Source organism: Triturus cristatus, chromosome 11 (genome assembly GCF_964204655.1).
Source record: "Triturus cristatus chromosome 11, aTriCri1.1, whole genome shotgun sequence".
NCBI classification, from domain to species: Eukaryota; Metazoa; Chordata; class Amphibia; order Caudata; family Salamandridae; genus Triturus; species Triturus cristatus.
In genome coordinates this window covers 526,215,868-526,232,676 of record NC_140594.1, presented here as the reverse complement: position 1 = coordinate 526,232,676, position 16,809 = coordinate 526,215,868, and the positions used below count along the sequence as shown (strand labels likewise).

At 47.2% G+C, this 16,809-nt stretch overlaps 1 protein-coding gene and 1 long non-coding RNA gene across 2 annotated transcripts in view; one reads left to right on the top strand and one right to left on the bottom strand.

Moving 5' to 3' along the window:
* LOC146784513 (zinc metalloproteinase-disintegrin-like berythractivase) overlaps nucleotides 1–16,809 on the top strand; it is a 2,362,040-nt gene that overhangs the window by 1,581,563 nt on the left and 763,668 nt on the right. The window lies entirely within an intron of this gene.
* LOC146784516 (uncharacterized) overlaps nucleotides 5,012–16,809 on the bottom strand; it is a 106,694-nt gene continuing 94,896 nt past the window's right edge. Inside the window, exons 3-4 of the long non-coding RNA XR_014970435.1 lie at nucleotides 5,666–5,747; nucleotides 5,012–5,112 (exon numbers count right to left, since the gene is read on the bottom strand). This is a non-coding gene — a long non-coding RNA (uncharacterized LOC146784516). The remainder of the gene's footprint in view (nucleotides 5,113–5,665; nucleotides 5,748–16,809) is intronic.

The following is a 16,809-nucleotide window of genomic DNA, read 5'->3' as shown; positions in this document are numbered from 1 at the left end:
GAAGGAAAAGCATTTTCAAGAAAGCTGTATAATTTCTTGCTAAGACTCTTCTCTGCTGAAATTTCTTCCCAATATACTTTCATCTCTGTCTATTGAGATTTGGTTATATATGATGTAACATAGCGAGTAACAGCATTTGAATTATCTGCAACAAATTGAATATCCATATTTGCATTCCACATTTACAAAATAACTGGATTGTAGTCATTAATGTACTTTGAAGCTTCTGTTCTTTTTAAGTTGTATGTATTCTTCGGAGATTTCCGAGTTATTGTATGCCTTACTGCTGATAAAAAAACTATTTACTCTTCCTTTAGAAAGTATAGATAGTGGAATCCAAAACGACATTTTGTATTCAATTTACCTTTACACTTGTATTTTCGTCAACAATTTTTCCCACATCGATGACTTTGAAACTGTAAAACTTGTTACCTCAAGCTCTTTTCTCCTGCATCTCTTGGAATGGCACATGTAACATACTGTTTGATGAAAGACAAAACAGTTTCATCAGCATCAGTTCCAAATCTGTGTGCATTCTTTATCTATAATAGCATGTGTATATGAGGAGCACCTCTGGCTTGTTACTCTTTTCGCCAAAAGAAATCTGTAACTTCTCCAAGAGAAGGAATATTTTTATTGCAGATACATGACATCATACTTTGAAACCTATGGTTAAAATACCTGCAGACATTTACAGGATCCACGGAACAGAGTTCTCCAGGTGTCTTCAATTCAATGTTTCTAACATTTGTATTTGGTTCTCGTAAAAATTCAAGTAAATCTTCTCACACATATTCAGCACAGCTAAGTGTAGGTGTACCTAAGTTTCTTAACATACATTTAAGTTCACCATGACGATGAAACCAATATATACTTTGTCCATGAATTCTTTTGCAGAAACATGTTGAAGATAAAATCCTGTTTTTAATATGTGGTTCACTGCATTTGAAAATGCAGACAACTCACTTTCAAACAGAAGATGAATTATATAGGGAATGCACTGTTGAAATCTTGGATCTTCAGAGTACAATCTTGTTGACCTGTATTCTGAAGCTGGAATCCGTACACAGCGCTCATCAAATCGTCCAGCTTCTCCAGTAGGGAATAGCTGTGGAAAACAACAAGCTTCTAAACTTTTTTTCCATACACTCATAGGAGTTCCCTTTGCTTCCTTCTTTTGAACTAATTCAATACTGTTTCCTATAATGTATTTTGAATATAGATGATTTATAGTATAATGTTCATAAATCTCTTCACTCCTGAACTTGTCCACTTTTTCTATTTGGCCACTTGAAATTTCTGTTTAATCTTCTAAGCATATTACCTGTTCATCAACATTTACATTCTTATAAGAAATATTATGTTGTACCAGATATAATGTAGCCTTTTGAAGTTTATTAACGTATACAAACTCTTGCCAGATTTTTCGACTCTTTGTTGGTACACCATTATCTAGAATAACTACTACTAGTTCATTTTCTTCCCTATCTACAACAAAAGTTTCAATGTTTTTCTTAAAATCTAAAGGTAAGTACACAACTCTACCTTTCAAACCTCTTTGTAAATCTGTTGATGGCAGCTTACCTGGTTTAGTCTCCAAACGAACTATGGCCTGAAATGGGTGTACAGATTGAATAAGAATAGACTCGTATGCATTCAAATCTGCCAGTTTCTGAGGAATAACTACCAACTCTAAGTTGTTATGTACTGATCTAGCTGGCATTTTGTTCACTTCTAATTTGTTGTAACAGTATTTATGGTTTAAGTCTTCTTATTAATTTTAAAGATGCATAGGTTAACATTAGCCGCCACCTGCATTCCATGGCTGGTGGGGAACAATAGACAGAGTGAAATAGAAAAAGAAGGGAGAGAATGTAGAAGAAGAAAGAACAAAGAATATAGTGCCAGAAAAGCTCCCTGATTCGTACTGTTAGCGGAGGACTGCAGGGGGGACATCATTCTTCCTGGCGGTGGTCTTCTTGATGGGAGTGTGTGGCTGGAGGTGGAAGTACTCAGAGGTACCTTGGGCAGGTAAGCTCCCTGAATTCCGAGGATAGGAACTCGATGATGGTGCCCCATGTTTTATCAAATCTAGTTAGGGTACGAGACAAGCCTGCTGTGATCTTCTCCATGCCCATTATCTCCCAAAACCTATATAGCCCATTAAGTTTAGATGGAACCTCTTCGGTTCCCCAATGGGACAACAGTGTCTGTTTAGCGCGCCTAACAATAGAGTGATTGTCCTTCCCCGGCATGATTTGAGAGGGTAAGTAAGGGGGTTCGGAACTCCCAGTAGGGTGTAACTGGGAAATCTGGGTATTTCTGTGTGGTGAATAGAGTCAATGTCCTGCCTAATTTGTAATAATCACTGAGGGGTAGCTGTTCCTGAAGAAAAGAGGATAGATCAACCTATTATGGTTGGGAAAGTGTGCATCTCTCAGTAAGGTTGGATATTAGAATAGGTGAGGAATTTCTCCTTTTGGATTTAGTGCCCTCACACAACCTTGCGAGTGTCATGCCTCACCATCGGGCGTTGCTCCTCGTGAGGGTGGCGCTGCAGTCCCTCACAGGCCCCGCGAGAGGGCTCTTTTGCGGAAATCTTTTTAGGAGACACCGCAGTTGTGCATGCGGGTGTGTGGGCCTAGAGAAGTGAATGGGTGAGTTAAAATTGTATTCAATGGTACCCAGAACCACGTTTTAGTCAGGGGTCCAGAAGACAAGGTTAAAATGTGTATAGGATGTGGAGATCCTCCTTAAAACAAATGTGGAGGAGGGGTGAGTATTATCCACTGCTCTCGCATCCGTGAAGAAAAGTGTGTGTGAAAAAGTGTAATTTAGTTCAACATGTTTCGCGCTACGGGCAGTCCCTAGTGGATCCAAGAACGCTTCGTCAGGACCAGGTGCAGAAGTGATAAATCAAGTGATAGTAAAAGATAGGAGTCAGGGAAGAGACGCCCTATACTCCTACTGCACCTACAGTCTGGTTGCAGTGTGTAATAGCACTGGCTAGAATTCTCAATCGAATCCTGTGTTCCAACCCCTGTATTAAGGATGATCGACCACGACGGCTGTCAGAGATAGGTGCGCATGAAAATAGTCAATCATTCCGCAGGGTGCCGTGTGCCTACCCCTCCGTTCTCGCCAGCGCATACGTCGTCGGCGTCGTGGTCGCCGGGATGATGTCGCGGTATCTACTTAGAACCGGACTGTAGAGAGGAGTTGGATGATGCCAGTGGTCTGGATACATCACCAAATCATGGTATGCTTTCTCCCCCTACTGTGGCTGTAGGAGAGTAGGATCTGCTTCTTATAGTTACCCCCACTTTTTGCTGATGTTTCACTGTTGTCGACTTAGTCTGGTTGGGATCCTGCTATACAGCCTGGCTGCTTTCTCTTCTACATTGATTGCATGTACTTTAGGTACACTTCAGATTGGATTCTGGGGTGCCCTTATAAGTCCCTAGTATATGGTATACTATGTACCCAGGGCATAGGTACCCCCGAGGCCTCTCAGGGGCTGCAGCATGTATTATGCCACCCCTGGGAGATGATTCTAAATGACACCACAGGTCTGCTACAGCAGCCTGTGTAAGGTGGTGCATGCACCCCTTACTTAGAAATAGGTTCACTATATCTTCGCCATATCACTTCAAATATAAACCTATCAGTCACCCCTATGGCAGGCCTTATCAATCCTGAAGGCAGGGTGCTGGGTTTTATGTGAGAGGGTGCTCCTGCATGAGCAGAGCCCTTCTGCAGCCTTCGGAACCTCTATTCCGGGGTTGTTTGTGATGCAGCCAACCATATATACTTTAGTGCATTAAAACCTCGCGGTAAATGCTAACTTTAAAACGGCTTCATGGAAACATGTTGTGTTTGGTGTCAAACACCTTGGAATCATACCTCCACACTAGTAACTGGTGTATGATTCCACCCTCCTAGAGGGAGAAATATGACAACACCGGTACACCCGGTACCAGCTTAACAAACCTCGCACCACAGAATGGATGCTGCCAGCCACATATACTAGTCGGCCCTCCTGCTGCTGGATGAAACTCCAGCAAGGGAAGGCTTGACAATAGGTTTCCTGTCACAGGGAGGTGTGACCACTTCCCAGACAGGCTTTAGTGTATTGGGGCTTGGTGGGTGCACTCTGAGAGTGCTTTGATGTCTGCAGTGGGGGCACATTTGGTGTCCCTGTGCATAGTCCAGCTCAACCCGGTTGCAGGAGCCATTTGCTCCTGCTCTGGCGTGAAACTGGACAAAGGACATGGGTGTAGCCACCCCTCTGTCCTGACCCTCCCATAGGTGGGTCCCCAGAGTTTGCCCCATCCCTTCCTTGGGTTTAAAGTAGGAACCCCTGACTACAAGATTTTAGATTTTACCTGAACTAAACTCTGCTACAGAAACCAAGTACTTCCACGATCTGCACAACGCTGGATGACTGAAGAATCTCCCTTGGAGTAAAGGAGTTACTCCCCTGCAAGGCAGGCACCTGAAACGCATCTGACCGGTTTGCATCTCCGAAGCTCCTGAGGACTCCAAAGGTTTCTGCAAGACAGGAGGTGGGTTCCTGAGGTCTCTGAGGTTGATCTGTGCTCCCAGCAATTCTGAGGCCTGTATACCTCGTGGGGACCGTGCAACCCGATCCCCTGTGCACCACATACATTTGCAGCAGTATATGCTTTTTGGCAACCCCATAGGCTGTGCTTTGGGCTACTTGTAGTCCTGACCCTGATACAGTATTTCCACTGAAGATTTCCGGCCTACACTCCACGAGTGTTCAGAAAAGGAGAAAGTACAAGGTCCAAGAATCCTACAGCTGGATATCGTATTGCCTTTATTCGATTAATATCTTTTTCTGAGGAGTTTAAACTCGAGGCCCTGAACCAACTCTTTCTAAAATGTTTTAGGTTTTGGGTATTGACTCCTCTTTACGTGTTTGCCGAAGCTTCTACCATTCAATATGTCCTGAAAGAGACGATTGACCAATAGTAATTTCAAATGAAGTCTTTATTATTTACATAAAATATGATTCTTGTAATAGTACAGTGACCAGCCAGCCGACACGTGTTTCACCCTGTGGTCAGAATGACCTGGGCTTTCTCAAGGCTGTAAAAAGATGCAAATGTTGAATTATAAGTACAAAAAGGTGATGGAGTCCTCATTTGAAAATAATCAGTGAAAAAAAATTGTGCCATTAATAAAAGTGAAAAAGAGAAAAGAGAAAGGCACCATAAAAAGCGTCCAACATCAAGAAATCATAAAAGAATCAACTAAGAAAGAGTGCCAAATAGATGATGAAGAAAGTGCTCAAAAAATGAAATAGTCCAAAACAAAAAATTGTTAGAAAAGTCTAAAAGCGATGTATTATATAGAAACTCCTAGCCTTTATAGTCCATATGTAGGCCAGGCTATATATAAAGATTTGAAAGTGCTGGCTCGAAAACATGCAAATAGATCGATAAATATCAATTTGTGAAGAGAAAATATTTTTTCTTTTAAAAAAATAGCTATTTATACATTGTGGGTTAGTTAAATTATAAGTTCAAGGAAGAGAAGGAATAGTCAGTAATTATTAACACGGTGTGCAAACACTAAAGTATTTGTATAGAATAGAGTATAAACAGAACAACCATTATCCAATATATCATACATATAATACCTTTCATAATTTCAATTGCAAATCTTGGGTATTACATCATAAGGCTCTTCATGACATTTAAAAAGCAAATATATGTCATTTTCTGTAAGGGAGAGGGGTGGGAATGATTATTGCAAGCAGAAACAGTCATATAAGGAAAATTAAAAGATAACTTAATAGTTATACATCAAGTAAATTAGTATAAACAGTTTGAATGCTAGTTACATTATCGAACCCTAAAAAGAGACAAAATTAAGGGGTCTCTGGTAAATATCAATTTATCATTCAGTAAGGCATAGACATTATTAATATTTTATAGCCAAAACATCATAGTGGACATTTCTTAATAGCCACCTAGTGTGCGATGCTGTATATACGACAGGGAAAGTGAATAAATGATTTTGAACAGAGTATCGCTGGAACATACAAAGTTTTCATACACGGGCAACTCTTACGGCACTGTTAATGTACGTAAGATGATGTCGATCGAACATTTTAAATGTTCGAATGAGAAGTCGAGATATGCATTCGGCAAGTAATTTCATATTATGGTCATTGAGCTCAATTGCTCATAGCATTTGTAAGTATTTAGGCACGGAAGTAACAGCTTTTCCTGCATTGTTAGTGTGCACATCAAGAATTTTCCTACTTAAATGAAAAAGCGGCGAGTAAGTGCACCGTAAACAGCGTGCTAGTTTTTTTAAAACAAAAGAGCATTCAATTTTAGTGCGCGTCGGGTAAATGGAATTAAACCAGAAAATATTAATGCATCGGTAAGTTTTAGGTGCGGAAGTAACAGCTTTTCCTACACTGTTGGTGTGCACGTCAAGAATTTACCAGGCATTTTACATACTTAAATGGAAATGTGGCGAGTAAGTGCACCGTAAGCAGCGTCCTAGTTTTAAAAAAAGAGTATGCAGTTCTAGTGCGCGTCGAATAAATGCAATTAAACCAGAAAGTATTAATGCATCGAACTTACTATATCAGGAGAAAGAATCCCGGGTTAAATCCCTCGTGTGAACGATTTCAAATGCGCTCTTTGGCGTTCTCAACAGTGGCCATTTAAAAAAAGGGAGCAACCCAGTAATATTTACACTAATGTATGGCCGCCATTTCTAAGTGGTCAAATACGTGAGAAAAGTAGTGGTTTATATAATTATGCTCATGTAGCGATGTTATTATCCAGGTTAAAAGTGTAAGCAGGCTCACTAGATTCTCAAGCCACCCTATATTTTAGAGGATTTTTAAACATTAGATGATTGATTTATTATTCACTATCAGTTGTTTATAGTCGCGAGGGTGATAACCAAAGGATGTTAATTCCTGGAGCCGCCATCTTAAGGCGGTTTGTCTTCCGTGCTACTGCACTAACAAATTAGGTAATCTTGCCAAATATTTATTGACATAAAGTTTGTTACTTCCAAATACAAATAGATTTTTTTGAAAAAACAGGAAAGATCTATAAGTAACAGCACATTTATTTGTTCTAAAAGCGGCTGTTCATATATAAATGTTCGGGGGTAAATGGCTAGATTTACTTAGACGCCATTTTGAAACTGGTATCCTGTGATCTATCCCTTGTTAGATAAATCGTATAAGTGCTCAGCATACTTGACTAGAAGTGTTTTTGTCAAGCAAGAGATAATTTTAATAATTTCTCTAAGCATCCAGTTTTGATGTTTCATATAAATATTTGCGATATAAACTACATATCTGCGAGGCTAGATTGGATTGATAGACACTCTCAAGTAATTAGAACAGGGAAAATATTCAAACAGATTCCTATTACAGAGAAGATAAAAAGTCATTTTAGAAATATTACATACAACACATGATATGTGACTTATATGCTCCATAATAGCTCTAGAGGAAGACCGAGGGCTAACTTTAGATACAAGAGACTGTTGAGAAACAGTAGGCAGGTGGACAAGCTAAAAGGCAAAACAGTACAGACGATCACAACAACAAGAAAAGATGTGCTTCATGGCTCAATATCTAGTAATGGTTAACAACATCATGTTCTTGTACATTCCTAAAGCCAATGATGCCATTCATGCTCTTTATTAAGTCCCATCTCCACAGTTCTCAAGCGAATGATGAGCGCGCTTTCTTACACGCTTAATTTGTGTTCTAAATTTCCTCCCCTTTTGTTTCAATTTTCTCAGACCAATAAAGTTAAAGTTGCGTTGATGCGGATGACAATGTACAAAATGTTCAACCAGAGGTTGTCTTAGATCTGCTTTATGTATGTTGCGATAATGTTCCTGAATGCGAACTTTAAGAGGTCTGGTTGTGCTTGTGAGAAGTTGGCCTGATATATGATGTCACTAATTCTAGTGTACACCTTGTATCAGTCCAAACAACCCTTATGGTGATTGGTTGTAAAGTCAACCTTATAGACCAGCTATCCTAGACAAGAGCAGTCTTAGGCTAAACTCTGAATGGCATGCGAAGCCAGCTGTTATACCATATGTAATCCCTTGAATACCAAATGAAAGGACACCACAACAGATATATATATAAAATAAAGTGTATTTATTCTAGTCAAACCCTCAGCACTCTTTATGAGATTCGAGGTAAGTACAACACAGTCTTATTTAAGCATACATTAAGTCACACAGGTAAGTAATACAGTTAGGCCCTAGGGGCCACGCAAACCATATACTAAGTAAGTGGTATAAGGACCACTGTCACGGAAATAAGATAGGCCTAGGGAATCGCTGGGGCTACACTATACTACCCAAGGTTAGGAAGTGGGAGGCCCACGGGATTCAGGTACAGAGTGGAAACACGCGTAATGCGTATAATCGATAGAAATAGTACAGTTCAGAATTAATAAGATTTAGGACACTTCTGGAGTAGCTAGGAAGTCGAGACTTGAGAACTAGACACTAGGATAGTCAATACCCTGATGAGCACCGGAGTACCCAAGTTACCTAGCCCACCGGCTGCGGGTGCATAGGTGTGAACTTGCGTCGGGTTTCGTCGTCGACTCCTATGGATGCCTGAAGGAAAGATGCTGACAGGCAGTCAGTGAAGAGTATCCGGTGGATCCCAAGGCCGGGATCAAGAAGGAAGGATACCTGCAAGCAGAAGGGACAGAGTCTGGGTCACTAGCCAGTGACCACGTGGAACCAGGAAGGAACCAGGCGATGTCGGGAGATTGCAGGTAAAGAGGGGAAGCTTGTCGCAGCAGCCACGGGTACCAGGAGACGTCGAGGACGACCAGGACCAGGAGGCGAGCTGTCCCACGAAGGCTCGTGCTGTAGGCGGCGTCAAAGTCGAACTAGGACTCACCAAGCCTTGGCAAGCGGAACCCACGAAGAATGGAGGACTTGCTTCTGGTGCAGACCAGGAAGGTCTGGGGTGCTTCTCTTTTACAGAGGAGCAGGAGCCAGTCTGGAGGAGCCAAACCAGCAGTGGAAAATCGAACGGGCAAGCAACCGGACAGACGCGGCAAGCAGGAAAATGCAGAAGGGCCCCACGCAGGACTCGTGGAGTGTGGGGGGCTGATCTTCGGTGCAGATGGTGCTTGGGGTTGGGGCTTCTCAATCCCCGGTGCACAACTTCGAGGGTGCCTCAGAAGCTGCGCTAGAAGATACTTTTCCCAGGTAGCCGGTCCCACGTCTCTCGTCGCCTCCACGGATCTCAGCTCGGCTGTGGATGGGGATGTGGATCAGGGTCAGAGAAGTCTGGAAGTCAAGGCTCTGGTCAGGCTCTGCAGTCGGTCCCTCGTAGAACTTCAGCAAAGCAAAGGGTAAGTCTCTTGATGGTGCCTGTTCGCACAGTGTGACCACTCCTTGGCCACAAGGGAGATTCTTCAGTCTTCTTCTTTCGTCGAATGTCGAAGGTCCAGAGTTTCTGTTCAAGTTGCAGGTTCAGGATAATCTAATTTCCTGGGGCCCAGCTACCACACTTATACTAATCTGGGGGGGTGGGTTGCCTGCTAGGTCACGCCTTATGGGTGGGACCTGGGAGGGGGGTGGTTACACCCCCTTCCCTTTGTCCAGTTTCGCGCCAGGACTGGGGCTGGAGTGCCCCAGCACCGGTTTGAACTGGACTATGCATGGAGCACCTTGTGTGCCCCAGGCATGTCTCATTCCTTTCAGCCCTCCCTGCCCCAATACACTAAAGTCTGTCTGGGGAGGTGCTAGCACCAGGAAACCTATTGTCCAAGCCTCCCTTGCCGGGATCACTCCCAGCAGCAGGAGGTCAGACTCGTGTCTGTGGCAGCAGCATCCATTTTGTGATGCTGAGGCTTGGTTAGAATTAAACAGCAAAGTAGGATTTTAACATGTCTTTCCCTCTAGAAGGGGGGAATAATATCCTCATCACCAGAAATGGTATGGGGGTATTATTCCAAAGTGTTAGACACCTTACACGACATGTTTTGATAAAGCCAAAACATAGTTACCATAACCGTTTAAGATTATAAGGCACTTTAATAGTATATGGTAGGCTATATCATAGAACAGCTATAAGGACATGGTTCCGAAAGCTGCAGACAGGCTCAGCTCATGCTAGAGCACCATCTCACATGTTACCAAGCACTCTGCCTCCAGGATTGTTAAGGCCTGCCATAGGAGTGGCTGATAGGTACACATGTGTCTATTTTAAGGGTAGATATAGGTATACTATATCTAAGCAAGGGGTGATTACACGACCTTGCCCCAGCTGAGTGATCAGCCAGTTGTGTCTGATTGGAAGGCCAGACCAGGGGTGGCATAATACATGCTGCAGCCCCTGGGAGGCCTAGGGTACACCTATGCCCTGGGTACCAAGGGTACACTGTAGAGGGTCCAATAAGGTGATCCTTACCAATTGTGTATGTACCTAGGGTACATGGAGTCCATTTTAAAGAGAGAGCAGACAGCCTGAGACCCTGAATGGCAGGATCTCAGGCCAACTAAGTCGAAAAACCAGCTAGACACTAGGCAAAAAGTTTGGGGTAACCATAGTCAGATATCCACCTTCCTACAGTGCTACCTATATAGTGCTTGGAGCCAGCACCTTCAAATCTTTATATATAGCCTGGCCTACATATTGACTATAAAGGCTAGCAGCTTCTATATAATACATCGCTTTTAAACTTTTCTAACAATTTTTTGATTTGGACTATTTCATTTTTTTCGTACTTTCTTCATCATCTATTTGACACTCTTTCTTAGTTGATTATTTTATGATTTCTTGATGTTGGCCGCTTTTTATGGTGCCTTTCTCTTTTCTCTTTTTCACTTTTATTAATGGCACAATTTTTTGTCACTAATTATTTTCAAATGAGAACTCCATCACCTTTTTGTACTTATAATTCAACATTTGTATCTTTTTACAGCCTTGAGAAAGCCCAGGTCGTTCTGACCACAGGGCGAAACACGTGTCGGCTGTCTGGTCACTGTACTATTACAAGAATCATATTTTATGCAAACAATAAAGACTTCATTTGAAATTACTGTTGGACAATCGTCTCTTTCAGGATACATTATTTGAAAGAAGCTTTGGCAAACACGTAAAGAGGAATCAATACTCAAAACCTAAAACACTACATGAGTGTTCCATGGGCTTGTATTTTGTGATTCAGCTCGAGGTCCCTTTGCAATCCCTGGTCCTTCCACTTGTGGGTCTCTGTGAAGGTACCTTTGACTTCCGTGGACTTTCCTGGTTGCTCTAGACGTGCCCTTACTCTCCATAGCTTGGAGAGTCCCCAGGACCTAACTGGTCCTCACGGAAGAATCTTTCCTCGGACTGCGTGGGTTGCAGTTGTAAAGGCTTGTTGGTGTTGAATCCGGACACTGACACCCCCAGCACTCGACATCCTTTGTGGGACAGCTCACCTCTGGACTTTGGTCATCGTCGTCATCTCCTGGTCCCCATGGCTGCAGAGTCAAGCTTCACCTATTCGTACCTGAAACACCCAGCATCGGTGGGCATTTGTCTATCGTGCCCCTGGTCACTGTGAAGTGACCCATACTCTGTCCCCTCTTCTTTCAGGTTCTTCTCAGCTCCGATCCAGTCTTGGATCACACCTTACACTTCTCATCTTCCCAGCAGCAGCACTTCTTCGCATCACGCCATTGAAATAAACTAGCGTTTCCAATATCACTTGACCCCTATGCACCCGGCTCCTCTGGGATAGGTAACACGGGTACCTCGGTACTCTCAAGGGTGCTGGCCTTAGAACCTTCTATGTTCCAAAGAGTTTGCTTGAAGTCCTCTCCTAAGTGTCCTTAATCTTTGAAATTCCAACCGCGACTTTCCCATAGAGTTGTACAGAGCTCGCGTCGGTGTTCTCACACTGCACCTGTCCTCCGTGGTCCCCTGTGTCACTGCCTTGGGTGGTTCCTTGGGGTCCCAGCGATTCTACGTGCTCTAGGCACTGTGTCTAGTCTAGTCAAGTCGTGGTTGTTCTACCACTTTCTTAGTATATGGTTTGGTTTCCCCCTGGGGCCCACTGTGTATTGTGCTATTTACTGTCGTTCTAGTGCTTTAATATTGTGTGCCTTGTTCTCTAATCTCATAAAGAGGTTAGTAGAGAGTGTTTAGTGATAAATACATATATTTTATATATTCCTTGTGTGGTTCTCCTTTCATTTGGTAATTCAGGAGGTTATAATCTGGTAAACCAAGCTGTTTTACATTCCTTCGCGACTTAGCCTGAAGGCTGCTCTACATAGCTACCACTAGGAAAGCTTTCAATAAAGTTGTCTTTAACCTAATCATCAATACTGGTGCAAGGTGCCCACTTTACCTAGTGGACAGCACATACCAGGCCAACTTCTCGCAGTGGCTACGTAGGAGGGAGCCTCATACGCAGTGGTGTTGCGTAGGGTGGCTGAGGCCTTGAACCTTGAGATTCCTACGGTGGCTGTTAGGACCAACCTCCTGACCAAGGTGTTTCAACCGGCAGCGGCCTCTTCAGAGCCCCTACTGCCATTCAATGAGGCCCTTACTGACACCCTTCTGGGCACCTGGCCCAAGCCCAGAACAGGGAATCGTGTGGATAAGATGATTGCCATACGCCACCGCCCAGCCGCTGGTGACCCAATTTTCATCTCCCAACACCTCACCCCTGAGGGCTTGGTGGTCCAAGCCTCTACTTCTAAGGGTGCATTCCCTACTGCTCCCCCAGATAGGCAATCCAAGAACCTGGGAAGAAGATGTTTTCTTCTGCCAGCTTATGACTGCGGTCGGTAAACACCGCATGTCTTTTGGGCCGTTATTCCCACTCTGTGTGGGATACGGTTGCGTAGGTGCTACCTCAGTATCTGGAGGAGGCCCGGCCACACTCTCCCGTGCAGTCGCTGAGGGCAGAGATGCAGGGAAGTTCACCATTAGGTGTGGGCTGGATACCGCCAACTTGCTAGGCAGAACAATTTGAACGTCAGTAGCCCTGCCACGTTATGCCTGGCTGAGGTCTACTGGCTTCTCGGGTGATGTCCAATTGACTCCTTTGGACATGCCGTTTGATGGCTGTCCCTTGTTAGGCGACAAAGCAGACAACGTGCTCAAGCGCTTTAATGACTCCAGGGCTACAGCCAGATCCTTAGGCCTTGCTACCACCTCTCACCCCGCACAGTCCGCTCTTCGCCCCTTTTGTGACTACTGAAGGGGTGCCCCGCCACGTTCCGCCCAGAGCCACAGGCCTGCGCAAACTGTTCAGCCTCTGTGCGACCGGGGACGTGGGACCCAGTGCCGTGGGTCTGGGGCCAGCGTCGGGCGGGCCAATCCACCAGGGCCTCCTCTGCAGCAGCCTCCAAACTCTCCTAGTCTGTCCTTTCAGGGCCACAAGTTGCCAGTGGGTGGCCGGATCACCATCACCTTCCCCACTGGCAGACCATCACGTCGGACAGGTGGGTTTTGAAGATAGCCCGAAGGGGCTACTTCCTCCCCTTTGAGACTACCCGTCCACCCATGCCACCACGATTCCATCGCATATCGGAGGATCACTTGACCCTTCTCCATCAGGAAGTTATGGCTCTCTTGGCCAAGGGGGCTATCGAGCGAGTTCCTGCCCCAGAAGTAGGTCGTGGCTGTTATTCCCACTACTTTCTAGTGCCCAAAAAGGACAAAGGCCTACGTCCTATCTTGGCTCTCAGGAATGTCAACCGCTTCCTCCGAAAGGAGAAGTTCAAAATATTGACATTGGTCCAGGTCCTGTCTGTCCTTGACCCTGGAGACTGGATGGTGGCATTGGACTTGTAGGACGCCTATTTCCACATCCCCGTCCTGCCGGCCCACAGGCGTTACCTACGGTTCACGGTTGGCCACAAACACTTTCAGTTCACGGCGTTCCCCTTTGGCCTTACCAGTGCCCCTCGGGTGTTCACGAAGGTGATGGCGGTGTTGGCAGCTAATCTGCACAGATCAGGGGTTCCCGTCTTCCCCTATCTTGACGACTGGCTATTGAAGGCGGGCTCGCCCTAGGCTGTTGTATCTGAAAGAAACACGTTAGTTAGATTCCTCACCTTAGAATATCCCCAGGCGTCAGACTGGATCCGGAAAGATTTTTGTAGCAATACCCCTTGCGTGTCGCTAGGCGTCGTCTGCGGCTCCGCTTCCGTCGTTGACGTCGTGCGCCGGAATGACGTCGTCGGAGTACTTAGACGCCGCCCTCGCGCGCTGACGTCAGTTCTTCTTTTTTCCGCGCCAGTAAGCGCCGATCCGGGAAGAGCATACCCCTAGTCATTTTTTGACTAACTTTTTGACTCTTTTTGGTCTATCGACTCGACTCTGGTGCCGGTAGGATGCCTGGTTTTAAAGCCTGTGACACCTGTCATCGCCTGATGTCGGTGACGGATCACCATCGCTGGTGCCTTTACTGCCTGGGGGCCGACCACGACGCGGAGTCGTGCCCCGACTGTCAGGCCTTGACATCGAAAGCTAGGCGGGAGCGGTCCCGTAAGCTTCTCGAGCTTCGGCACTCGGCTCCGCGCCGCTCTCGGTCCCGGTACAGGAGGAGGTCCAAGGACCGATCGCAGAGCCACAGCCATCGTCATCGCTCGTCGGGGTCTTCGGGTAAGTCGAAGCACTCCAAGAAGTCCAAGAGACGACATCGCTCTTCAGACTCCCCTCGCCGGTCGCGCGACTCGGCCGAGGGTCAGGGTGGTCCCACCCCCACGGCTCCGTCGGAGCCGCAGGAGCCGCGACCGTCCCCATACCCGCCGGTCCCTGGGACTGACGCGACTCCGGCGGAAGTCAGTGCCTTCCTCTCGGCCATGAGGGGCCTGGCTCCGCCGTCGATGCCTGTCGGCACGCCTTCAGGCCCCACAGGTTCGACTGGGCGACATCGCGTGCCAGCAGCTCCGGCCCCGGCGCAGTCGGCGGCTCCGGCCCCGACGCCGCAGGTTCCCGAGGGATCCAGGCCTGGATCTCGGTCGGCGCCGGTCGACCTCACGACACCTCCTCCGCCGGCGCCGACACCGGTTCCACCTCCGACGCCGTCCCCGAACGACGTCGTTCCCCAGTTTAGCCCCGGTCCGGGCCCGACGCTGGCGCGGCGCCGTCCAGCGCCGACTGGTGAACGTTTCATCTACTGCCCGGCTCCGCTCGTTCCTCCTGTTTATCGGGAATCGGATGACGAGGGCGACTGGGAGGGGTATGATGACCCTATGGCCGCTCAGGCCCAACTTTCCCAGGACTGGGCAGAGGAATTGGGGGATGCCAGCGGTCTGGATACCTCCCCGGACGATGGTTTCATCTCTCCTCCGACTGTGGCCTCGGAGGAGGGTGCAGCCTTCTCAGTGGTGCTGCGCAAGGTGGCCGAAGCCCTAGGGCTAGAGTTGCCTGCTGTGGCCGTGAGGACTAACGTCCTCACTGAGGTCCTTCAACCGACAGCAAGCTCCACTGAGCCTCTGCTGCAGTGTAATGAGGCCCTCATTGACGTTCTGCAGGGCACATGGTCCAAGCTCGCCACAGTCCCTCCTGTGGACCGGAACGTTGCCCGGCGCCACCGCCCTGCCCAGTTTCCTCTCCCAACACCCCACCCCCGAGAGTCTGGTTATCCAGGCCTCAACCTCCCAATCCTCCTTCCCGTCCGCTCCTCCGGATCGGGAATCCAAGAGGTTAGAGCAGTTTGGCAAGAAACTGTTCTCGTCCCTGAGTTTGGGACGTGCTGCCCTTGTGCCCGGTGGAGGCCCGGACACGGCTCACTCAAGCTCTTGCTGACGGTCGAGATGCAGCACGGCATGCCATACGGTGTGGACTTGACACCACGGACTCACTGGGTCGGGCGATTTCCACCACGGTGGCGCTTCGGCGTCACGCCTGGCTGAGGTCCACGTCATTTTCGGGGGATGTCCAGAGTTCCCTCATGGACATGCCTTTTTGGTGAGAAGGCGGACAGTGCGCTGGCTCGGTTCAAGGACTCCCGGGCCACGGCCAAGTCCTTGGGTCTTTCGGCCCTGCAGCCGCAAACTTCCGCCTTTCATCCCTTTCATGGCCAAGGAAGGGGCGCCTCCTCACGTCTGCCCAGCCACCGGCCGCAGAACCAACCTGCACGCGGTCGCGGATGTGGATTCTGCCGAGGCGGTACTGGAGGTCAACGTGCCGGTCAGTCCACATCCACCCCAGCAGCATCCGCCTCAAAGCCCTCCTAGTCTGAGCTTTCAGGCCCATTCAACGCCAGTGGGTGGCAGAGTTCGCCATCACCTGCTCCACTGGCGCTCCATCACGTCGGACAGGTGGGTGCTACAAATCGTCTGAAGTGGCTACTCCCTCCCCTTCGAGACGACCCCTCCAGCCATGCCACCGCCGAACCACCGTATGTTGGGGGATCATTTGCATCTTCTACGAGAGGAAGTTTCGGCCCTCTTGGCCAAAGAGGCTGTCGAGCGCGTTCCTGGTCCCGAAGTAGGTCGTGGTTGTTATTCCCACTACTTTCTGGTTCCCAAGAAGGGCAAAGGGGGCCTACGCCCGATCTTGGACCTCAGGAGCGTCAACGCCTTCCTCCGGAAGGACCGGTTCAAGTTGCTCACTTTAGCTCAGGTTCTGGCTGCCCTAGACCCTGGAGACTGGATGGTAGCATTGGACTTGCAGGACCCTTATTTTCACATCCCCGTCCTGCCGGCCCACCGGCGTTACCTGCGGTTCACGGTGGGTCCGGAGCACTTTCAGTTCACCGTGCTCCCCTTCGGCCTCACCAGTGCCCCTCGGGTGTTCACGAAAGTGAT